Genomic DNA, 27,044 nt, shown 5'->3' with positions numbered 1-27,044 from the left:
TTTTGAGAGGGAGGATACTCAAATATTATTATTTGATTTATTTTCAAGCAATTTCTGCAAAAAAATTTGAGTCACCTCTCAACGTCCAAATGTACTAATATTTTGACAGATGCGCCCTGGTCTAATAGGCGAATTTTTGTTGTGATAATTTGTGTAAAAATATCAGCGTTACAAATAACAAAGTGAATTTAGTCTACAGTTATATTAACAAAGTTATTCAAATTATTTATAAGCCAAAATGACTTTACTTTAGTAAAATGTTTTTGCAATGGTAAAAATGACTTTTGTTTTTTTAGAAATACAAACTCAAATTATTATACATTTCAGTGCAAGAATGTTGAATTAGTAAATTAGTAATTTAAAATACGTTTTATGTAAAATACGTTACGTTTTTTACGTAAAATACGTTATCCCAAATCATGATTTACAGTGTACATACATTGTACATCCCAAATTATGATTTACAAAGTTGATACATTGTAAATCATGATTTCGAGAGTGCTCCTCGTAATATTCAACGTACCTATCTTGGTTTGTTTATTTCTAGTGCATTTAGTGCATCTAGTGATTTTAGTATTTATCGCCTTAAAATTGGTCATAACAGTTTTATATTGGAATTTTAAATAATTCTTACCTTCTGGACCAGTATATTTATCAATATCGTACACTTTAGTTGATTTTACCGCTTTTTAGCAACACTAAACAACATCAACAACTAAAACCACATAATATCATACGATAATAATTAACAAGCACAAACACATGTTCTGAAAGAAAGCCACGGAGAGGACAAAAAGGACACCCGATAAAACTGCGAACTTGAACTAAAGACCTCTGCATCGGACTGTTTTTTGTCGAACAACATTTTAAATTACATACCGTTACGTATAAACAAATTACAGACATTTATTCGTTTATTAAAGCGTAAATAAAGATTTTACTTGGGAGTTGGGCGCACGGGTCCGCGACAGTTTTATGCTATGACGCATTTTTAGAAACTTTTTAATAATAATCTTTTTTATAAGTAGGTTTAGGTTATTTGATTCGAAAGGGGAAGTAAACAGGGCCGTAACTACCATTGGGGCAACCGGGGCAGTGCTCCGCGGCCCCCGGCCATGAGGGGCTTCGCAGGGGCCCTCGTTTGGTTGGCCGTGCATGGATTTTAACGAGGAAAATAAAAATATGTATTTTAAAAGCAGATCGCAACGAAATAGTTTCAAATGACACAATTTTAAAAAGACCTTACAGATGCACTCTAGACTTCAACATAAAGTTGAGGGGGCTAAGCTGGGGCCCCCCGAGATCATAAGATAAAAATTTAATTTAATTTAATTTAATAAAAATTTAAATTATTACCTAGGAAATTAGTTATTTTGGCGTAATAAACCCCAAAATACAAATAGGAAGAACAGAAAGATGGGCAGGACATCTAGCAAGATCACAGCATAACAACCCTCCTAGAAGAATCCTTATGTCACAACCTGTGGGAAGTAGAAATAGGGGTAGGCCAAAACTTAGATGGAAGGATGGTGTAGGTGAGGATGGGAGAAAAATAGGTGCAGCAAACTAGCAACGATTGGCAATGGATAGGACTAACTGGCGTAATAGACTTAAGAAGGTAGAGGCCCTTTCATAGGGCTGTAGCACCATTGATGATGATGAAAACCTAAAATGCCATTGAAAGAGGAGGCTTAGGCTAAGCTGGGGCCCCCGAGACCTTTCGTAAAGGTATAAATTGTTACTGAGCAAATTAGTCATTTTGGTGAAATAAAAATTAAAATAGTCCCAGCTATATTGTCTTAACCAATTTACCTGTTTACATATTGGTACGTGAAAGGAACCACATTGTAGCCGAACCACATAAAACAGATAAGATTGTACTACCAAGATTATTTAACTTAAAATAAGTCGATTTCAAAATTTTTGTGTTGGTCAACTAAAATAGCAATATGTAGGTACAAGAAACTTCAGTCATGAAATGCATTAAGATGAGTTTTCAAGGGGTTATATATCAAGCATTTTTCCGGACCCCCCATTCCGCCTGGGGATAAACCCCAGACCGCTCGGTAGGTGCCCCCAGATCACGTTTGCCCCGGGGCCCCCAACATCGTAGTTACGACCCTGGAAGTAAAATGAATTTTTCTAAATAGATTTTTTAATCGAATATCAAAAAGGTTATATCAAATCTTAGAGAAGAAAAAAATTAAAAATCACAAAATTACCAGGAGATAGCATAGCATACCGGAAGAGTTAATGCATTTTTAGCAATCGGTACATATGAAGAGTGGATATATACAGGGTGTCCCGAAAAGATTGGTCATAAATTATACCACAGATGCTGGAATCAAAAATAGATTGATTGAACCTTACTTACCTATATACAATAGTGCACACAAAAAAAGTTACAGCCCTTTGAAGTTACAAAATTAAAATCGATTTTTTTCATATATCGAAAACTCTCAGATATTTTTTATTAAAAATGGATATGTGGCATTTATATGGCAGCAACATCTTTAAAAAAATTTAAGTGAAATTTGTGCACCCCATAAAAATTTTATGGGGGTTTTGTTCCCTTAAACTTATTAAATTAAATTATTATTGCGGCACCATTAGTTAAACATACTGTTTTTAAAACTTTTTTGCCTCTTAGTACTTTTTCGATAAGCCAGTGTTTATCGAGATATTTTGAATATTTGTCGAATCCACCACATATTTGTATATGGTTAAGTACTATTATAGAGACCTGTTAATAATCTGAAAATTTATTTATAATTTACATTTTTAGGTATATGTACATATTTTGAAAAAGAAGCTACATCTCGATAAAAGGTGACTTATGAAAAAAAGACTAAGAGGCAAAAGTTTTAAAAACACTGTGTTTAACTAATGATACCACAATAATAGTTTAATTGGAACGTACACAAACATTTGGGGGGTTTAAAGGAACAAAACCCCCATAAATTTTTTACGTAAATATATTGAGAAAGAAGCCGCATCTCGATAAAACTAGCTTATCGAAAAAATACTAGGAGGCAAAAAAGTTTTTAAAATGTTGTGTTTAACTAATGGTACCACAGTAATGAATTAATTGGAACGTACAAAAAAGTTTGGGGGGTTTAAGGGAACAAAATCCCCATAAATTTTTTATGGGGTGGACAAATTTCACTATAATTTTGTTATAAGATGTTCCTGCCATAAGAATGATACATGTCAATTTTCAATAAAATATCTCTAATAGTTTTCGATACGTATATGGAAAAAGATCTATTTTCATTTTGTAACTTCAAAGGGCTGTAACTTTTTTTATGGGCACATTTGTACTAAGGTAAGTTAGGTTCAATCGAACTATTTTTGACCCCCGAATGTGGGGTATAATTTATGACCAATCGCTTCGGGACACCCGTATAACGGGCCAAGTGACAAAAAATCAATATTTCTGTTTTTTCCATTATAATAGTCTATGAAACAATGCCGTTAACCTGTATTATGAGCCAAGTGACAGTTGCATTGGAAACAGCTCTAAATAAATTCAATAGATAGCGTCCGTTAAGTATAGTTTTCCGTTTCCTGATAAAAACTCATTTTTCTCGATTGTGTATTTTTGTTACTATGGCCCGTTATATTTCTCCACTCTTCATATATAATTTCAAAGAACCGATTATTACTGTCTCTGGTATGAAATTCCTGACATAGGATATGTTCAAACCTTCTGCAGTATTTTATTTAAAACTTTACTCCGTACGATAAAACTTTCTTTTTCTTCATTTTGAGTAGACATGACTCTGTCTATTTTTTCAATGTGCCTCCAATAAGTTGTCGTTCTATCGTTTCCGTGGTCTTCCCACTGATCGTCTTCTTATTGGAGAACCGTCTCTCGCAATTGTACATACTTACTACTCTATTGTCAGTGGTCGTTCACTTATGTGATCGTTCCATTCTACTCTTCTGTTTCTTACTCAATTCGTACTGTTCTCCCCATTACATCTCCGTCATTTATCTATACCACAGTGTTTTACCATCGATTTTTCAAAGGGTTTTCATATCTGCTGATTTTAGCATTATTTATGTCCTCTCTGTGTCAGGTCGTGTTTCTGCTGCGTATTCCATTATTGGTCTGATGACTATTTTGTAAATTCTGCCTTTCATTTATTATTTCTCCATATTATTTCATTCAGGCAACCTGCGGCTCTGTTTGCTATATTCACTTAATTTTCCATTTCTGCTTCTACACCGAGAGAACAATTTCTTTTCTCCTAAAACACTGATTTCTTTAAGCCATCTTTCTTAAAAGTTAACATATCATATTAACTTAAACATACCGGTTCACAAGAAACGAATTTTTTAAACACAACTCAATAATTTCTTACAGATAATTTCTTCAATACTAAGAAATGCATTAATGGTTACATTTAATTTTCTTATTGCAAAGTTTTTATTTCTTAAATTGAAAACTACAAATATTTTGCAGTATAAGAAATATAATGTTAAGTTAATCCATATTTATATTTGTGAACAAGAAATTTTGTTGCAATCAAATAAATATTTTAAACCGCAAGAAATAATTCTTCAGAAATACCCTCTGTAGTAACTGTGGTTATAAAATAAAAACTTTATCATTAATGCCGAAATGTTGCTTGCAAAGAGATTTTCTTCCACAAAAGAATTGCGCAGATTAACTATTTATGATTTAGTCGTCAGTGTTTGTAAAGATGGCGTGATATAAGTTCATGTTCATATAGATGGATTTTCGATTTGTTGGTGTTCTTTAAAAATTAACGGATATTTTGAAGGTACGTACATATACATAGGTATTAAATAAAAGTAAATTGAGTAATTTAAGATGTAATAATAATAATGTTGTTGCGTATCCGAATGGTTATAAAAGAAACATAATAGTCTCTTTATATGCTTTTTAGGTATAATGATGGACAACTCTGAAAGAAAGGAGCTTATTATTCGAACTGGGAAATAAGCCACAATTTAAAGCTGGGACAGAATGATATAATATATAGCTTCAGAACAATATTAAGAAAGGAGCTATTAACCAACTGCGGGCCTTCCATAAATGGTAGAACTTTATACATGTAAGTACCTTTCTAAAAATGTGTCTACTTATGTATCAACTATAATAGGTTTCTTGAATGTATCGTCTTCTATAAAAAAATATACAATACAACGCTATATCAAACATGGCGGGTGCAACGCTGAGGATGTTTTCTGTTCATTTATTTCATTTGTGATAAAGAAATCAGTTAGTCTAAAAGAAATATTTAATGGTTAAGAAATTTTATTGCCGAAAACCGTGAATTAGTTAAAATGTATTAAATGACTTAAGATGTAAACTAATAATACTTTCCCGTAATAAAATTTCTTAATGATTATGTATGCTGTCTCTTTTAGATTATAAAAATAAAGAAAATTACATATTATGTATGCTTTAATGTTTTACATTGGTTGTAATTTCCCTCTTGTTTTAGCTAAACAATGTTTATTGTCTGACTTAATATTATACAGATAAATAATTAATAAATTGGAAAAGACTGCAAGACTTGTACACACTTCTAAATAGGTCAAAACAGCAAACAGGTGTATGTTTTCAAAAAAAACTTTTGATAGTGTGTAAAAAATATTTTATTATCAGCTAAGTACTTTCGACGCTGCGATGACATGGGGTGCGACGGCCACTCTACATAAGAACCCAGGGTAAATCATCGTTAGCCACTCTGTGGATCCACCGAGTAGCGTTGCAGCGTGGTCCGTTTGGTTTGGCTCTAAGGGTTTGCTCACTACGGGGAGCAATGGGTTGTATCCTCGCCTAATATCTATTGTTGTCGTCCCCCGTCGTATTTACTCAGTGTTTGTTGTACGTTTGCCGACAGTATTTAAAATATTGCATATATTTTACCTGGTATTGGATACATGGGTACGATATATTGATCGGAGTAAGGCTCGTAATGATCACAACTTTACAGTTGAACAAAAACTGTCGGATGAAAGAAATATAAAAAAGAATTGAGACAAGGTTTTACTGTATACTACCGCATTAACTATATAACTTATATTCAGAGGAAATGCTTAAGGAAGCCTTAAAGACAACAGAACGTATTATTGTGAATTATGTAACCGTGGACAATATTAGATATGCCGACGAACCTTAGTACTGGCTAATTGCGAATAAGACCTTCAAAATCGAATGAACATAAGATAAGCATGTGATGAGTATGGATTAAAACTCAACGTTAAGAAAACTACATATATTTATAATAGTGAGCAAACAGCATAATATACAGAATGACGGTATAAAAGTCGGAGATGCTGGACCGGACAGAATAGAGAAACTCGTGTATCTCGGCAGTAATATTAATGAGAGCTGGAATCCAACTGTAGAAATTAAAGGCCGAATAGAACGAGCCCGAGCTACTTCCGTAAAAATGAGGAACATACTTTGAACCAACGATCTTAGTATTGACCTTCGCGTTCAAATGACATATTGATATATCTTTCCATTGCTACTCTATGATGTAGCAATGGGTTTCGCAAAGAAAAGTCTACTATCCATCCAATATTTCTTGTAAGACAAGCTTTGGAAAAAACATATAAGTATGGAATTGATACCCACTATTTGTTTGTGGATTTTAGAGGCGCCTATGGCAGTGTAGACAGAAACGCTTTATATAAAGGCATGGTAACTGTTTAGGCAATACGTAAAGTATCCTTAACAATAGTAACCTATACTTATTGTACGGTTATAGAGTATATTCCCATAGGTAAGCTGGTTAAGAGTAGATAACGATTTTTCATATGTAATTTAAAGTATTATCTGCATAAATGGCACAAAGAATATTTGCTACGAGAGGTATATGGTTCAAAATGCATACAGTATCACGACTAATAAGTTATGTTCACATACATGTAGAGTACTTACAGTTTTATTCCTTGATGACGTGTCACATCAGAGCTCTGATTGAATTCCATAATCCATTTGGTTCATTTGTAAGGCACTCACTAATACGCTAAATAAATCATCGTCGATAATACTGAGCAGATTGAATTATCTGAGCGGTATAAAACGATAGCAAAAAAAAGCCGGTAAAATGCGGCCTTTTTACGAATAGCGGGAGCGTCGATAGATTAGAGATGATTCTCGTTAGGAAGCTTTTGACGATCTGCCCCGGCGAGGGGTTCAAATGCGAGTCTCAACAATAACCTGGAGTTTCCAGAAAGGTTACATAAATACTACTTGAATTTTAAGTAATCAGTAGTACAGGGGCGTAACTAATTATTTTAGTGAGCCGTGTATAATATATTTATTGTACATATTGCCGGGGGCGACAGGCGAGAGAGATGGCCTATATCACCTCGAAGAGAGGGGATTGGCAAAGATGTGCACAACGATAAGAAATGTTTGAAGAAATTAGAGTTTATATACACAAGGGGTAACAACGATAAAATGGAGGAAAACGATAAGTTTTCCCCCTAGGGATAGATTTTAATCTTCCAGGGGAATCACAGCGATTTTCGTAATACCACGAAGAAAATCACCGTGAGTAGTGTGAATCTTGACAGTACGAACTAGACCATCCTTACCAGGCAATACATCTATTACCCTGGCAGTTGGCCATAAGAGTGGAGGAGTACCATCCTCCTTCAACAGAACCAAATCCCCGATCTTGACAGGGTCAGTAGGGTCGGTCCATTTATTTCTTTGCTGCAGGAGGCAAAGATAGTCTTTTTTCCACAATTTCCAAAATTGCTGTTGAATTTTACTAATACGCTGAAAAAGATTCAACCTATTTTCAGGTATCTCTGAAACACTTGGTTCAGGGGGCGCGGTTAAACTTCTTTGAACTAAGAAGTGAGCTGGAGATAGGAAAGCGAAGTCATTGGCGTCAGACGACATCCTAGTGATGGGTCTCGAATTTAGAATAGCCTCGATTTGGCATAATACTGTGTTAAACACTTCAAAGGTGAAGTGGGAATTTCCTATAATTCGATAGAGGTGATACTTCACACTCTTTATTCCTACCTCATGGAGGCCGAATTGATGGGGGTTGCGGGGAACACCCATCTTGAAAGTTATGGAGTTTTGAGTACAGAATTCCTTAATCTGTTCCGAATTATTTTGATTTAAGAAAAAATCATAGAATTCGCGCATTTCATTTTTTGCCCCATGGAAATTTGTGGCATTGTCGCTCCAAATAATACTGGGCGTGGATCTTCTGGCAATAAACCTTTTCAGAGTAAGAATATAGGCTTCTGCGCTTAATCCTGTGACGAGTTCGATATGAACACATTTAGTGCTCATGCAAATGAAATAGGCTACGTATGCTTTGTAAAGCGGTGCCTTCCTCAAATGTGAGGACTTAATTAAGAAGAACCCCCCATAGTCCACTGAGACGACTTGGAAGGGTCTAGTGGGGAGTACACGATCGGGATGCATATCTGCCATCTGTTGAACAGAATTGGGTGTCATGAATCGGAAACAGTTTACACACTTACGAATTAAGCGTTTAATCTGTCTTAATCCGTCAATTGGCCAGTACTTCATTTTGACATACGAAAGTACTGTTTGCGCGCCTGAATGTAATAACTTATGATGAGCTTGAGTCAAGATTAGTTCTACAACTCGACATTTAGAAGGAAGTAGAATGGGGTGTTTTTGATTATACGATATGGGGGCGTGTCGGAGACGTCCTCCCACACGAATCAGCCCATCATTATGTTGTAGGAAGGGGTTGAGTTTACGAATGGCTTTATTGGTCACGAGTTTAGCATTTTTCAATTCAAGAATCTCTTTTTTAAAGTAGATACTTTGGATATACCTGATGATCGCGTGATCAGCGATCTCCATTTCGGGTGGCGTCAATATATCCGTATCTCGTGGAGAGTTATTTATTTTCTTTTTAATATTACTGATGAATCTAAAAAGATAAGCGACAATTCTTTGAATTTTACGAAAAGAAGAAGATTTAGCGAATAGATTTTCAAAGGTGTCGTTGAGTTCGTGATTTGTTGCTATGTTTGAGACAACTAACTTCCTTAATTCAGGAAGATCATCCTGAAAATGAGGAATTTGATGAAGAGAAAAATCGATGGGATTGTCTCTAATAAAGCTAGGTCCGCATAACCAGTCTTCGGTGGTCTGGGGATTATCAAAGACATTTATCCCTCTGGAAGCGGGGTCAGCGATGTTTTCGTGACTTCTGACGAAATGGAAATCACAAGGAAAAGTTTCCAACAAGGAATTGACCTTTTGAATTCTGTTTTGTACAAAAATGTTCCAAATGTGTTTTTTAGAAAGTATCCAAGACAAGGCAATTGTAGAGTCAGCAAAGAGATGAGATGAAGATATACTCAAATTTTTCTTGAAGATGTGAAAAAGTCTATGAGCCAGAGTGACTCCCAACACTATTCCACAAAGTTCCAATTTGGGGATGGTGAGTTTATTTTTTAGCGGAGAAATTTTGTTTTTAGAAGCGATAAGCCGCGACGATACAGAAAAGTCTGAGTATGTCGCTTTGAGATACACACAAGTGCTGTATATTTTTTCCGATGCGTCGGTGAAAATAATTAATTGAACATCAACAACTTTCTTTTGTAAAAGTAAGCATCGAGGTACCTTGACCTCTTCTATAGTTTTGAATGTCGATAAGAGGTTTTGCCAATTTTTCATAATGATGGGTGAGTCAATGGGTTGATCCCAGTCCAGTTTCTGGGACCATATTTCCTGTATCAAGAGCTTAGCGTTCACAAGGACAGGGGATAACCATCCTAGCGGGTCATACAAAGTAGCAATGTAGGAGAGAATAGTACGTTTAGTAACAACATTAGCCAATTTGAAGATAGGAGTTTTAAACGAAAAGTGGTCGCGTTCTGAATCCCAGAATATGCCTAAGACTTTATCAGATCCCGTGAAGTTAAGACTGACTTCAGAGACGGGATTTAAATTGTGTTGAGACAGAAATTCTGAAGAACTGCAGTTCCACTTGTGGAGGAGGAAACCATGGGTTTCTAGCAAAGAAGTTAATTGTTCGAAAAGACAACTTAATTCATGAAGACTGTCAGCACCGCTGATCAGGTCATCCATATAGATAGATTCTTGCAGAACACTAGTAGCAAGTTCGTGGGTATGTTTGTTGTTGTCAGCGATGTGCTTGATAACTCTTTGAGCGATAAATGGGCTACTTGGGAGCCCGAAGGGTAATCTTTGAAATTGATAGCACCGTAAAGGCTGCTGAATATTGTCCCTAAAGAGAAAATTTAACAGAAATGTTTCAGTGGGACAAATGGCGATTTGTAGGAACATAGCCTTGATGTCGCCTACTAGTGCGAATTTAAACTGACGAAACTTAGCGAGAATGTCAAAAAGTTCATGTTGGACGACATAACCTTTGTCTATGACGTCACTGAGGGAGATTCCCGTAGACGATTTATTGTTTGGATCGAAAACTATACGAGTGGAAGTAGTAGAGTTGGATTTGAAAACGGGAAAGTGAGGGAGAAAGTAATTAGGTTTACCTGAGTCATTTAGCATTTTTAACGGCACTTGAATTATTTGTCCGTTATTGAGATATTCCGATATAATGTCCTGATATTTTTCCAATAAATCAGGGTTGAGTTGAAAACGTTTCTCGAGACTGAGAAAACGTCTTTTTGCCGAGAGAAACGAATTTCCCATGTCTATATCTTCGATAGGGAGTTTGAGATTGAGTGTGGACTCATATCGTCCATTGGGGAGAACATTAACATGTTTTACAAAATTAATTTCAGCGGGGTGATCATTAATGAGATCGGTGTTCTGAGGAGCGGCTTCTTCCAGCTCCCAGAATTTTTGTAAATGATCGGATAGTTCCTCGTTGGACACTACCGGCTCATTTACGGCGGAAGGAGTGTTATGAGAACAACAAGTAACGAGAGAGTTTGAATAAAATTCCAAAGCCTTTTTAGTATTTTTCGACTTAAGAGCAAAGTCTGGAACTGACCCTGATATCGTGTACCCGAGTAGAGTGCGTTGAAGAACGGGAAGACCTTTTCCCAAACGAATTATTTCAGGTTGAATGATATCGTTATACAGGTCTGCACCGAGCAGGATACCAATTGGGGATGTTACATGGAACATCGGATCACCTAATGGTATCTCTGAGGGTATGTTTAGTTTGCTCGCCGAAATAGAAATTTGAGGAAGCGGATTTGTTATCTTTGGGAGTACAGAGCACGAGATGTCAAAAGGAACGTCGTTAGCGACAGCGAAAATTGTTGTATCTACAATAGATTGAGACGAGGATGAGGTGGAGTTAATTCCATTGATCCGTAATTTTCCATCTCTAGTGGTGAGTGACAGTTCCTTTACGAGGTCAGCACTAATAAATGAAACCTGTGAGGCCGAGTCTAAAAGTGCCTTTGCGAAGACCCTCTTGCCGCTAGGAGCGACAAGATAGACCTGGAGTGTGCTTAATAACACCAAATGATTATCAAGCGAGGCTGCAGATAGAGCCATTGAATGTGGAGTCGAATTTTGAAGATTAACTTCCGTTTCAGGAGCTCTAACATGTGAGGGCCCCTGTTGTGAATTACCCTGTGTATGGGAGTTATTTGAGATAGCGGTTTTATTATGATTATTTGAGTTGTGTTGGCCAACAGCCGCGGAAGGGTTACTATGACCCGTTTTGTCGAAATGGAGCAACGTGTGATGACGAGATTTACAAACTATGCAAGAGAATTTGGATTTACACTGATCGAGCATGTGAGACCCAAGACAATTAATACAAAATTTATTTTGTTTGACAAAACTAAAACGTTCTTTAGAATTCAACTGCTTGAACTGAGGACAAGAGTAGATCGAGTGAGAGTCGTTGCAATAGGAACATTTCTTAGGACCTAAGCGAGGCGAAAGGTTACTGGTAGAAGTGTCTGAGGCTAGGTGTAAAGAGTGTCTGGAAGTAGTAGTCGATTTTGGTTTTGATTGAGATTGAATATTCTCAAGATGAACAACGCGTGTCTCGATTTCCCCTAGAAAATGGACAAAATCAGGGGTAGCTTGGCTACCACCGGATTGGAACTCAAGAGCCCTAATGGTAGGTGCGTCGAGTTTCTGAGTAGCGATATGTATGAGAAGTAAATGCAAGAGATCTGAAGGGGGCCTATTCAAGTTCAATAGGGCCTTGAAATTATTTGACATGACCGTATGAAAATTTCTTAATTGTGAGTGATTTGCGTTTCCAGAAATAGGAGGCGCATCAAGAATTTGAGAGATGAGAGTTTTGATAAGCGATTTAGAGTTGGCGTACCTTTGTGTCAGGTTATCCCGGGCTATTTTGTAATTGTCACCTGTGAGTGGGATATGCTCGAGAAGCGTCAAAGGCTCGGAAGTTAGAAAACTTTTGAGGTAAATGAGTTTTTCCAGATCACTTAATGTAGTATCAGATCCTATTATTGTATCAAAGGTCTCAATGAATGAATTGTATTCAGTAACTAAGCCACTAAATGGTTTTAACTGAATACGAGGGAGGTTTACTGTTCGTTGCCTAGCCATAGACTGTGAGGTTAGAGAAGAATTAGGGTCAAATTGGAGGGAGGGGGTAGCAGTCACATTAGAACTTTCAATGACCTCTAACCTTTCTTCCAATAGAGAAATTGTATCCAAATATTTATCAAAAACCACAGAGGAATCAGTAGAGGGGGTAGGTTCCTCGGGGATCGTCTCCAGCACATTTTGAGCATCGCGGAAAAGTCCGTAAGAATGTTTGAGTTGTGAAATTATTTCACGAATTTTATATTTGTTTAGAGAATTAAGAGTTGTGGGAACCGAATCAGCCAACTTGGTTATATCAAGTTTTGCGGTGAGCCTCTGTCGGTTATATTTTGATCGGTCAGCCATGTTGCGAGAATGTGAGATTAGATAGATTATTTGCAAATGTCTAAACCTATAAATCGATGCGAAAATGAGAGAATATGTACAATATATTATATATTACACGTTTAATAGTGTGAGATTGGCTTAATAGTATCACCCTGTATGAGCGCAGATTAGTATATGAAATGCAAAACTATAAAATTTCAAAATATATGCAATTTTCCAAAATGGGTATTTTTCAGCAAGTGTGAGACACCCTTAACAAGTATTTAAATTAATTAAATTGAAGGAAAAAACAATTATTTATTTTCTATAGTTTTCTAGAAGTGTAAAATGAGCTTAAGCGAAGCTAAATGTAGCAAAAACTTACAATTTATGCAAGAAAACAAAATTATTTTTAATAATTTTTGTAACCTGTGAACCAGGCTTAATCGGATTCAAAATTATAAATTTAATTTAAATCAAAAGGTTGAACAAACAATGTTAAAATTATAACACCCGTACTATCAGCCAAGAAATGAGTACACTTTTTGTATACTATAAACAGAAAAATATATTTACGAAAATAAAATAATGTAATATATGCAAATATTTTTTCATACAAACAAAACGACTCCTTTATTTGAACAAAGCAAGTAGTTTCTGAAATTGCACGTGTAGACCGGGCTTAACAACCTACCAGCTATTGTAGAGACGTGCTGGGTTAAATACTGAGAATTTGAGTGCAGAAAGAGAGGAATATTTTATTTTTGTGCCGGGGCGGCGTGGCTTGGAAATTTCCAAATGCAACAGAAAGACACTATAAATGAAAAACCGTTATTCTCAGAATAGAGATTATCAAAATATGCAAATACGAAGGACCTTGAGGATTTAATTAATAAATAATTAATATGATACGGCTCGATGGAACAGAAATGTTTAGGCAATACGTAAAGTATCCTTAACAATAGTAACCTATACTTATTGTACGGTTATAGAGTATATTCCCATAGGTAAGCTGGTTAAGAGTAGATAACGATTTTTCATATGTAATTTAAAGTATTATCTGCATAAATGGCACAAAGAATATTTGCTACGAGAGGTATATGGTTCAAAATGCATACAGTATCACGACTAATAAGTTATGTTCACATACATGTAGAGTACTTACAGTTTTATTCCTTGATGACGTGTCACATCAGAGCTCTGATTGAATTCCATAATCCATTTGGTTCATTTGTAAGGCACTCACTAATACGCTAAATAAATCATCGTCGATAATACTGAGCAGATTGAATTATCTGAGCGGTATAAAACGATAGCAAAAAAAAGCCGGTAAAATGCGGCCTTTTTACGAATAGCGGGAGCGTCGATAGATTAGAGATGATTCTCGTTAGGAAGCTTTTGACGATCTGCCCCGGCGAGGGGTTCAAATGCGAGTCTCAACAATAACCTGGAGTTTCCAGAAAGGTTACATAAATACTACTTGAATTTTAAGTAATCAGTAGTACAGGGGCGTAACTAATTATTTTAGTGAGCCGTGTATAATATATTTATTGTACAGTAACATTTAATATCCCAATACACTTAGTGAGATTGGTGAAAGCAACCCTCTCAACAGTCGAGTGTAAGGTTAGAATGTAGAATGAAATATCAAGAACTTTCCAGACACAAACAGGACGTCAAAATTAAAATCGGCTACGGGGCACTTTTTTGCGCATGCGTAAAAGAATATTTTTTCTATTTATTTTTCTGTTTTTTATTTTTCTTTACCAGTATAATCGGATTTTCATATATGTATTTTAATATGTGTGAGTATATACAAAGGTGATATGTATACACACTCACACATATACACACAGACATACACACACAAATATACAGTAGGAAAAATAAAACAATACCCATGAACGAACATATAAAACACGCTGTATTTTCCTGTCACCGTGTCAAACAAAAAATTGGCCAGCGCAAGTACATGTAACAATTATTGTTACATGTATTTCCACTGGACAATTTTTTGTGTGACACGGTGACAGGAAAATACAGCGTGTTTTATATGATCGTTCATGGGTATTCTTTCATTTTTCCGACTGTACCGGGTGTTGAATAGTCAAAGAGCCATAGAAAACAATGGGGAATTCTAAACTGTTGAATTTCTGCTCCCTAATTATTTTAAATCAAAAGTCATGAGAAACTATTTGTAGAGGATTGAAATCTGTATTAAAAACATATTTATGTTAAAATTGTTCTACGAATTAAACACACATTCCAAAATTTTGCAAAAATATAAAGCAATTGCCAGAGAATTATTAGTCTAATCGACCTCTAAAAGTCAGATTTGACCTCTAAAAACTATACGAACTAGCTGAATTTTGCTAAAAATATCAACTTTGGTACCCCAAAAAAGATTCAAAAAAGATTGCCAGTCCTACCCCCGGGCTTCCCCCTAAAACCACCCGTCGTAGAGGGGGAAATCGATAACTTCATATTACCAAGAATATGTTTAGGCCGTATAAAAAAATGATTTAAACAAAATGTAGCTCAGATTTTGAACAAAAATGTTTGTGCAGAATGAACCGTTCTTTCAGAAACAACGCTTGAAGCGACCGGTGATTTTAAATATTAGTTACGCTCGCGAACTCAATTTTTTAAATAGAATTTGTATCAACTCGACGGTCAAAATTCAATATCTTTTGATCAGAGCGTCCTTCTGACAAAAATCCAAATGCGTTTTAAAGATAAAATATGTTTAGCTTTGGTGTCTAATTTTTGCATTTTATAGCAAATGAAGTCAGTTTGTTCGTAAGAGGTAAAATCTGACTTTTAGAGGTCGATTGGACTAATAATATTCTGGCAATTGTTTTACATTATTGCAAAATTTTGGAATGTGTTTAATTCATAGAACAATTTTAACATATGTTTTTAATCCAGATTTCAGTCCTTTTTTACAGAAACAAATAGTTTCTCATAACTTTCGATTTAAAAGACTTAGGGAAGCAGGAATTCAACAGTTTGGAATTCCCCATTGTTTCCTATTGCCCGTTTGACTATTCAACTCCCGGTATATTTGTGTGTGTATGTGTATGTCTGTGTGTATATGTGTGAGTGTGTACACATATCATATACATACTCACACATATTAAAATATATGAAAATCCGATTATACTGGTAAAGAAAAATAAAAAACAGAAAAATAAATAGAAAAAATATTATTTTACGCATGCGCAAAAAAGTGCCCCGTAGCCGATTTTAATTTTGACGTATTTTTGATTTACAAGCGATAATGCAAGCACAAAAGCAAAAAATAGGGGGTTCAATCAACTTTTATTTAGATTTTCTCTTGAACACCGTGTATAGTTAGCCTAGTATTGGTAGATCTATCAAAGTAAACAGGCTGCGGTGGCTAGGCCACTTAGAGAGAATGAATGAGGTGGAGCTGTCGAAACACATTTACGTCAGAGACCAGATGGAGTGAGGAGAAGAGGCAGGTCCAGATGACGATTTAAGGACCACGTGGTAGACGACTTGCGAGTGTTAGAAGTGCGGAATTGGAGAACCAAGGCGAAGGATAGGAACGAATGGAAGCTGATTCTGGTACAGACCAAGACCTAAAATGGGCTGTAGAGCCAATGATGATGATGACTCTTTCTAGTGGAATCGTGTGCTCAAAGTGAGGCTATGCTTACATACTTAATAAAGTGACGATAGCGAATATGGTACCCAAATGATATTAACGATCGATAACGGTCACTGAACTAGAAGAAGAAGACGAAGAAGAAGTACTTATTAATAATTAAGTTCACACCATTACAATATAAGTATTTGTGGTACCACGCTGTTCATAAAAATATTTTTAATTCTCGTAACTGACAAGTCACCTTTAACATTGTCAAATACCGGTTCTCACTCTCGTGCGGTTCAATAGTTCAAAAATAAGCTTAAAAAAATAACACTCCTCGCCTGTTTTTTATCTGCAGACAAATTGATTGTTTCAAGTTACTTTAGAAAAGAGATAGAATAACCTCGTTAATTATATTCAACTATTAAGCATGGCATGTGTTGACATGAACTAAAATATATAATTTAATCCAACTTTAAAAATTCTGATTTGGAATTCAATTACACCAAAAAAAATTAATACTTAGTTACCTAACTGTTAATGCAAAATTTAGAAAATATTGTACCTTTACTTTATTATGGAATAGACTGGAACTTTTGACGAGGATCATCAACATAAAACCTAATGTTCCACTATACAAAAATATAAAATTTGATAATTATTACATTATACAGGGTGTCCCGAAAAGATTGGTCATAAATTATACCACACATTCTGGGGTCAAAAATAGATCGACTGAACCTAACTTACCTTAGTACAAATGTGCTCACAAAAAAAGTTACAGCCCTTTAAAGTTACAAAATGAAAATAGATTTTTTTCAATATATCGAAAACTATTAGAGATTTTTTATTTAAAATGGACATATATCATTCTTATGTCATAAACATCTTAAAACAAAATTATAGTGAAGTTTGTCCACCTCATAAAAATGAACCACCTCAATCATGAAAATTTTATGGGGGTTTTGTTCCTTTAAACCCCCCAAACTTTTGTTCCAATTAATTCATTATTGTGGTACCGGTAGTTAAACACAACGTTTTAAAAACTTTTTTGCCTCTTAGTATTTTTTCGATAAGCAAGTTTTTATCAAGATGCGGCTTCTTTTTTAATATATTCACATAAAAAATTTATGGGGGTTTTGTTCCTTTAAACCCCCCAAATGTTTGTGTACGTTCCAATTAAACTATTATTGTTTTACCATTAGTTAAACACAGTGTTTTTAAAAACTTTTTTGCCGCTTAGTCTTTTTTGACAAGTCATCTTTTATCGAGATATGGCTTCTTTTTCAAAATATACATAAGAATGTAAATTATAAATAAATTTTCAGATTATAAACAGGTCTCTACAATCGTATTTACCATATAAAAATATGTGGTGGATTCGACAAATATTCAAAATATGTCGATAAACACGGCTTGTCGTGGCTTATCGAAAAAGTACTAGGACGCAAAAAAGTTTTAAAAACATTGTGTTTAACTAATGGTGCCACAATAATAATTTATTTGAAACGTACACAAAAGTTTGGGGGGGTTTAAAGGAACAAAACCCCCATAAAATTTTTATGGGGTGAACAAATTTCACTTTAATTTTTTTAAGATGATGCTGATATAAGAAAGCCACATGTCTATTTTCAATAAAAAATCTCTAATAGTTTTCGATATATTGAAAAAAATCGATTTTCGTTTTGTAACTTCAAAGGGCTGTAACTTTTTTTGTGAGCACATTTGTACTAAGGTAAGTTAGGTTCAATTGATCTATTTTTGACCCCAGAACCTGTGGTATAATTTATGACCAATCTTTTTGGGACACCCTGTATATACAATATATATAAATATACAGGGTGTTTGGTAAAGAATGGGCCATAGCTTAACCTTAGATTCCTGAGCTTAAAATAGGTCGATTTAAGCTAACTTACCTTAGTACAAAAGTTGATAATAACCGAAATACAGGGTGTCAAAGTTAAACTTTTATTTTATTTATTTTTGAATATTTACTGACAGGCATGAGAGAACAACACGAAATTTGGTAAATGGTGTTGGTACTGTACACTCTACTAAATTATGTTAAACAAACGTTTCTGGCTACTACCAGAGGCGTACTACGGGGGAACGTGAAAGGTTAACCCTCCCAAATTCTACGCCACTGGCGGAATTCCTATTTTAGTACAATTTTTTTATTCTCCAATACTTTCTATGTAAATAATATACTCTTTATTCGTAACGATAAAGCCATTAGTTTTCGAAGTATTTGATGTTAAAAACGAAGGAGCATAATACATTTAATTAATCAAAATAAGTGTGCCTTTTCATTTTTAACTTCAAATATCTCGAAAACTAATGACTTTATCGTTACGAATGAAGAGTATATTATTTGCATAGAAAGTATTGGTGAAACTAAAAATGATGCTAAAATATCAGTTTCATCAGTGGCTTGGAATTTGGGAAGGGTCAGCCATTAACTTTCCCCTGTCGTACGCCTCTGGTATTAACCGGAAACGATTATTTAACATAATTTAGTAGGGTGTACAGTACGTAAACTTTCTGCCAAGTATCATAAGGATATGTTAAATCGTTTTATAGTACCGGGCACAAATAATTCTAAAAATTTTAAATAAAGAATAAACTATTAAAAAAAAAAGAATATGTACGTTAAAATAACTTGACATATCCGTGTCATACTTGGCAGAAAGTGTAGGCACTGTACACCCTACTAAGTTATGTTAGACAAACGTTTCTGGCTACTACCAGAGGCGTACTACAGGGGAAAGTAAATGGTTGACCCTTCCCAAATTCTACGCCCCTGATGAAACTGCTATTTTAGCATAATTTTTAGATTCTCCAATACTTTCTATGCAAATAATATACTCCTCATTCGTAACGATAAAGTCATTATTTTTGGAGATATTTGAAGTTAAATATGAAAAGGCACACTTATTTTTAACATAATTTTAAATTAATTATGCTCCGTCGTTTTTAGCTTCAAATATCTCGAAAACTAATGGTTTTATCATTATGAAAAAGAGTATGTTATTTATATAGGTAGTATTGGAGAATCAAAAAATTGCACTAAAATAGAAATTCCGCCAGTGGCGTAGGATTTAGGAAGGATCAACCATTCACGTTCCCCCGTTGTACGCCTCTGGTAGTTGCCAGAAACGTTTGTTTAACATAATTTAGTAGGATCTACAGTACCAACACCACTTACCAAATTTCGTGTTGTTCTCTCATGCCAGTCAGTAAATAAAATAATAAATTCAAAAATAAGTAAAATAAAAGTTTAACTTTGACACCCTGTATTTCGGTTATTATCAACTTTTGTACTAAGGTAAGTTAGCTTAAATCGACCTATTTTAGCTCAGGAATCTAAGGTTAAGCTATGGCCCATTCTTTACCAAACACCCTGTATAACTTAATATGGAATCACTATGTATTTGAAACCTGCAGCTTTTGGAAGCTGAAGGTATAAATAATATTTTAGTAGAAACGATAAGAAGAAGAGTTGCCGTGCGCAAGGACTATATAGCAGGAGGAAGTTACGGGATCCCACGTTAACCACGCTGCACAAGATTGATCACGTAAATTGGTATCTTCAACACCAAAACTGGAACATTGGAAATTGCAAAAGTGTGCTATTTTCAAACGAAAGTAGGATGTGCAAAATCAGATGATTAACGAATTCGTGTACTTAGAGGGCGAGGAACCCCTGGTTGAGCTGGTCCCTCCACTTCTAGTGGTTTGGCCAATGTATTGTTTGTCACAATACATGGTACTATACTGTAAATTACATCATACAACAGCTCCTTTGGTGATCTATCTTTCATCCTTGAAAACAGTGTATTAGTAGTTAACACTGGTTTACTAGCTATTTTGATGTTTAACTTGGTTTTTTAAAATTCGTGTATCTTGGCCTAATCTATCTAATAAATGGTAAGGAGGTGAATGAAATTACTTCTAGAATGTCAACGTTATCATTGTTAGCTGCATTATCATTATGATTTGAATTATTTACAATAGTTAGTGTGACAGATGGAGTGTTAAATAATAGATTCTTTAACATTGTAGGAGGGTAAGAATTGTCTAAAAACAGGTTATATAGTTTTTTTAGATTAGTTTGGTGGAATGACTCATCAGCAATTCGTTCAATCCTAGTTCGCATTTGTTTAACCAAGTTAACTTTTATTGAGTGTTTGTGGTAAGACCAATAATTCAGGTATCTAACTGAAGTTACTGGTTTCCTGTACCAATCAACTAAGATAGTCATATTTGGTCGCGATATAATTTGGGGTCTAAAAAAGGAATTGAACAATTGTTGTCCTCTATCTCAACTGTAAATTTTATGTGAGGATCAAAACTATTAAAAATAAATAAAAATAAATAACAAATCGTCTACACTATTAGCAGGTACCTATAGCTAATATCAGGTCATCCACATATTTCTTGACAAAGAAAGATATAAAAGGTTAGTACAGGAATAACTGTATCTAACAAATCAGCCATCACATATGCAACTAATAAGGGGGTCGGCATAAATCAGGCAACGCTCTCGAAATATCGGCATAAGTCCGGCAACGCTCATAAATCTGGCAAAACTGTCGAAAAAGACAAGCTTCAAACGAAGCATGTTCGTGCTTCAGAAGGTTGTGAGTTGTGTCGGTGTCATGATAGCACGTGGGCGTCGAGCTACGTAGCATGTACTATGCGGGAGTATTAGGCCCGGGGCCCGGCGCAAATTGAACCTAAGCGAGACACAACCTGCACCGGTTAACTGCGTAGACAGTTTTGCGCATCCTACTATCAGTGCATTCGTTTGCAGGTCTCGCTTGGGAACTTTTGTCATCGGCGTACAGTTTTCTTGGGCCGTGGGACGCGTGACTCACCGCCAGATGTTTATTTTTACTTGTTTTTGTTTGCGAGATGGACTGATCTGAAATGAATACGGATGGTACCTAAGTACAATTTATTATGATAAATAAAAATATTAGCATAGTCAACACCCCGATAGAAAACTGCGTTGTCTTTGTCATTAAATTCTGATAACTTTTGATAGGCTAAATAAGCGGTGATACGAAATTAATAATCAAAGTTATGCCTTTACAAAAACACATTATTAGAAAAATAAGGTGAAAAATTATTCATGTTACTTAAAACCGTGATTGATAAAAATATCGTATTACCCTCAAATTCAACTTGGTGGCATATTACATTTTTGTTGATTACATATTACATTTTTTATGCTTAAAAATTAAAAACGAAATATGCAGATAGTGTTATTTTTTATGACCGATCAGTAGCGGAGGGATTATGAATTATGAGCTGCAGTAATTGTAAATGATTGTGATCCGAGCAGTAAATTGAGGAATATGAGTTATGACCGAGCAATAGAGGAGAGATTATTTTAAATATGTAGGTATTATGTGCAGAAATAAAATACTCATTGTAAGATATCTTTTTATGCACCCGCTTATGATGAAATTCGATTGTTTTCGAAAGTCATACCGCTACGACTACTAGAGACGTGTAAGATATTTTTAAAACGTTACTAGTTACAAGTACGGAAATACCGAGTTTAAGTTGCCTACTCAATTCAGTACAAGGATCAGATACATCAGTATTTTGTAATCAGTATTTGTACTCAGTAGCACTGAGAACCGGTATCAAAAGTAACCGTTACATGTCCGCACTGATTTTACACGTCTCTATTCGCCACGTCGATAGCCAACGGTTGGGTTGGGTTGTGTTCAATATGCAGCACGCTAGAAAAATAAATGCACGGGTCACCCGTCCCGCCGGCGCAGGTTATGTCTGGCTTAGGTTCAATTTGCGCCGGGCCTTAATGTTGATTTGGGAGAATCGATAGGCAGACGAGGAATCGTAGAGTGGCTCGCACGGGCCTGTGGTTTCTTCCTGTGGGGCCTTCTCAAGAACCTCGTTTTTGCAAGAGGACTACACACTACACACCCTTCCCGACCTCCGAACTGCAATTGAAGAAGAATTTGGAAATCTTCGCGGACAGCTTGACGTGCTTCGCCGGACGCATCTAAACATTCCGTATATGTATTTGGACCATAGGAGTTTTCTATTGGTTCGTTGCAGCACGCGGTAATATTTTAACCAATAGACGGCGAGGTTCCAGATGCATATACGGAATGTCAGTCGGTCCCAAATTCATATACGGAATGTTAAATATCGTACACCGAAAAAGATAAGTTTTTTTAGAGTCTTTTAAAAGGAGATTGAATTTAAAATACTTGTTACTGTATTATTAAATAAAAATAAAACAATTATAGTATTTCGAATGTTATTTAGTGCGAAATTCATATGCGGAATGTTAATTATTCGTAGACCAAAACATGGGACTTTTTATTAATCAGTTAAAAGAGACTGATTTTAGAATACCTATTTTATTAACGTATTATTAAAGAAAAATAAAACAATGATTAGGTACCTATTTGGTGCGAAATTCATAAATGGGAGGGTATAGATTTGAGAGACATATTTCTTTATTTGACTAAGGTTTCGCCTTACGATTACGAATTTACGAATTTCGCCGGTTGCGAATATTTAGCCGTAGAACAAAAAGACGATTTTTATTAAACCCAGTTAAAATGAGACTGGTTTTTAATAGTATATTATGCAACGAGCATTTAATGATGGTCATTATGAAGCGAGTATAAAGGATACGAAACGAGTTTCGTATAGAGTACGAGCGTCATAATGATAATTAAATGCAAGTTGTATACACGATTTTTGTTCTATGATCATTCAAAAAAATATATTCAAATTTATTAATTTTGTAACGCAAACAAATTAAGTAGTTTGTCAGTCTGACAGTTTGTTTACATATTGAGAACTGTCAAAGCGTATGTATTTGACTCGCCATTGGTTACTGCGCGTGTGCCACCTTTATCGCGAATGTCATATCGCGATTCTATAGGGCTTTTCATTCACAGTCAGTTGTTTCGAGCTTCTGTCATATGTCGTATAATCCGTGTATATTTATTATATTACAAAGATTATAAAACATATGAGAGAAGCTCGAAACAAATGACAATCGATGAAAAGCCCTATTAGTTAAAAATCTGTATCTTAATGGAAATCTGTATCATAATAAAGTTCATTATGATACAGGTAGTGACATCATAATTGATATATAGGGCTTTTCATCGATTGTCATTTGTTTCGAGCTTCTGTCATGTGTCACATAATATTAATATATGTACGTCATACGTTTTTGTTTTGTATTATTGTATATACCAATAACGTATGTCGTACATATTAATATTATGTGACACATGACAGAAACTCGAAACAAATGACTGTGAATGAAACACGTGCAAGTCATTAAAAATTCTGAGAAAGCGAAACCTTAGTCAAATAAAGAAATATGTCTCTCAAATCTATACCCTCCCATTTATGAATTTCGCACCAAATAGGTACCTAATCATTGTTTTATTTTTCTTTAATAATACATTAATAAAATAGGTATCCTAAAATCAGTCTCCTTTAACTGATTAATAAAAAGTCCCATTTTTTGGTCTACGAATAATTAACATTCCGCATATGAATTTCGCACCAAATAACATTCGAAATACTATAATTGTTTTATTTTTATTTAATAATACAGTAACAAGTATTTTAAAATCAATCTCCTTTTAAAAGACTCTAAAAAAACTTATCTTTTTCGGTGTACGATATTTAACATTCCGTATATGAATTTGGGACCGACTGACATTCCGTATATGCATCTGGAACCTCGCCGTCTATTGGTTAAAATATTACCGCGTGCTGCAACGAACCAATAGAAAACTCCTATGGTCCAAATACATATACGGAATGTTTAGATGCTCGCCGGACCTGCCTCTCCGTTGTAACAAAGGCATTGATCAAGATGATCATCAATTTGAACACTTATAGTAACCTTTTTTCGAATCCCTTTTGGGATTTCTTTGAATAAATTCAATTTGACGCTGCATTTTTTCTCTTCATGCAAATTTTCTTGTCTGACTTATGCTGACCCCTGTATAGGACTCATTTTGTACCCTATGGGAGCTATTTCACGTTGCGTTGATTCCCGCCTTCAGTTTTCATCGCCTTGCGTGTTGAGGCCGCAAAGCGCGCTTAGTCGGAATTATTCTTGAGAAGAAGAAGATTTGTTTCAAAATGAAAAATTTATTATTCATTTTCAATAAATATAATTGAAAATTCCCTTAAAATTGTAATTCAAAAAAATTATAGAGGGATTATAATTTAATAAATAATTAGTAATAAATAAATAATAATATTATGTATAATATTAAATTAATTAAACTCAACAACTAACAAAAATTGCTCATAAGCTAAAATGAGCAATATGTTATTCAGTGAGTGTATCGTAACTCTGTTGATAAACATATAATTAAGTTATTACAAGACCAGAAAAATGTTATTAACTGAATTATACTTTTATTACAGTCACTACATTTAAATTCCTGTCACAACTTATTTAATTTAAACAAAAAGTGAAGGTAAATGGAGAAAGAACCGTAGCAATTATTTTGAAACAGGTTAGGCGCCAAATATGACATACTACTCTACATTTCCTTAAATTGCACATATTTCCGACAATGATACAGACAGATATGTATCATTGTCTAATGGACTTTTTGCGACTGATGCTTTAGTTTTGGTACACACTTTTTGTCAACTGAAACTGACAGTAATTTTCCATTTCAAATACACTTACCAGCACGAAAAACGGAGCAATTGCATTTTTAAAATAAAAACTTAAAATTTCAATTCTCTTTAAACTTTTATTATTATAATAACGTAAACACAAACGAAACAAACTGTTTTAAGTAATTTCTAATAAAAATTTAACTTTTGAGCAAAGAACTGTTTCAGTAGATAACAATTTAAAAATTAAGGAAAAAACGTAAGTAAATGTTGTAACAAAATAACGCTCAATTAATGAGAACTTAAATCATCTGTCCGGACCAACTGATTTTAATAATGAATATTTCCTTCACGTGCTCGAATTATTGCCCGAATTCTCCTTGGCATGCCTAAAATCAAATGAGAAATGTATTGTTGGGGAATAAGTCCCATTCCTCTAAAAGGGCTTCTTGTAACTGATTTAAGGTTAAAGGGACAGGAACACGACTTCGTATCCTTCGCCCAAGCATGCCCCAAACATGTTCGATTGGGTTTGCGTCTGAACTCAATGCTGTCCAATCCATTACAGGAATGTTTCCTTCATTTAAAAACTGTTGAGTGATTCTCGCACTGTGAGGCTTGGCATTATCATGCATCAGAACAAAGTCATTTCCAACAAAATCTTGGAGAATTTCATCAATGTACCTGGCAACTGTGATGGAGCCTCTGGTAACGATGTACAATTCTGTACGTGCCTCTAGAGAAATTCCAGCCCACACCATAATTGAGCCTCCTTGATAGCATATCCTAGGACTGAAGATACGTATTCTGCAAAACGTTCATGTGGTCTTCGCCATACTCTCTCACGGCCATCTGGAGACCGCAAGGTAAACCTGGACTCATCGGTAAATAAAACGTGCCTCCAATTATTTACAGTAAAATGAGCATGGTTTCTGGAAAACTGAAGCCCCTCAACTCAATGGCGCCTGAGAAGTTGGAGGTGTGTGACTGCTTAAATTTGCTTCTCCAAGTCTTCATCTAATTATTGTTCGTTCACTTACGTTAGTATTCCGGACGTACCGAAGTTGATTTCGTGGCACGACGATCTCGTAGACTTTGTTAAAGGCTCGGATTGTCTGACCAGATCGGCCCGAAATATTTCGTTGATATAGCACGAGAAATATCGCTCTATCTCAGGGAATTATTCCGTTCAGAAGTTTCGTCTGTTTGTGGTTTGTATACATGCAGTCATTTCGTTGCGATATAAGTTTCGGTGTTAATTTTATGTGTATTTAAAAGCAACTCGCCCTAAAAACAGTAGACATGATTTTGTTTATTGCTATATGGTCTTAGAAGAAGGATGATGACGATGCGTCTGCGTTATTAGATGTAATGAAAATAATAAGTCTGAAAATGTTTGAGAATAGATCCAGATCCAAAGAAATTCTTTACGAAGTGTTTAGTAGTAAATCATCCTGTGAACAGTTACCCATTTCAAGGAATGTTTTCTTTTAAGTAACTCCGCAGCTGTTCCATACTGAATTATATAGAGGAGGAAATAACTTCGCAACCTACAAACAAGCATCCAAGCTCTATTTCTCCCAAAGAAGAGTTGTTTTTATTTGGGAGAAAAACTTTTTATTTTCTTTGCATACAACGGAGGATTTTCTTTAGCTTTTTCTATTATTATTTAATGCTCTAATGTAGAAAACTTTAATTTATGATATTTCTTACCGATGGACATCTTAAGATATTTAAAGTAGGCTATACTAACAAAAAAATACAATTTTTTAAAGAAATACAAATTTTCTTTAAATGTGCCTTTGTTAAATCGATGAAATCAAAACGCGTTTGATTTAAAGGAACTGTTGTTCACGAACAATCGTACACCTTTCCGAAATTGCGTTCCGATCATTTATGTATATAAACCGTTCTTATTTATTTCATATATATGTATTG

General features: G+C 34.9%; 1 protein-coding gene across 3 annotated transcripts in view; it reads right to left on the bottom strand.

The window, feature by feature from the left end:
- Nucleotides 1-27,044, bottom strand: part of LOC114324994 (uncharacterized) — a 197,119-nt gene that overhangs the window by 163,083 nt on the left and 6,992 nt on the right. The window contains exon 1 of one of the 3 annotated variants that reach the window (XM_050663502.1): nucleotides 635-822. The exons of the other annotated variants lie outside the window; for them this stretch is intronic. The gene's annotated coding sequence lies outside the window, so the exon portion shown is untranslated. Of the gene's footprint in view, nucleotides 1-634; nucleotides 823-27,044 lie in introns of those variants that run through there. 3 annotated transcript variants of the gene reach the window in all.

The sequence above is a fragment of the Diabrotica virgifera genome, chromosome 10 (assembly GCF_917563875.1).
Source record: "Diabrotica virgifera virgifera chromosome 10, PGI_DIABVI_V3a".
NCBI lineage: Eukaryota > Metazoa > Arthropoda > Insecta > Coleoptera > Chrysomelidae > Diabrotica > Diabrotica virgifera.
This window is presented reverse-complemented; position numbering and strand designations above follow the sequence as displayed.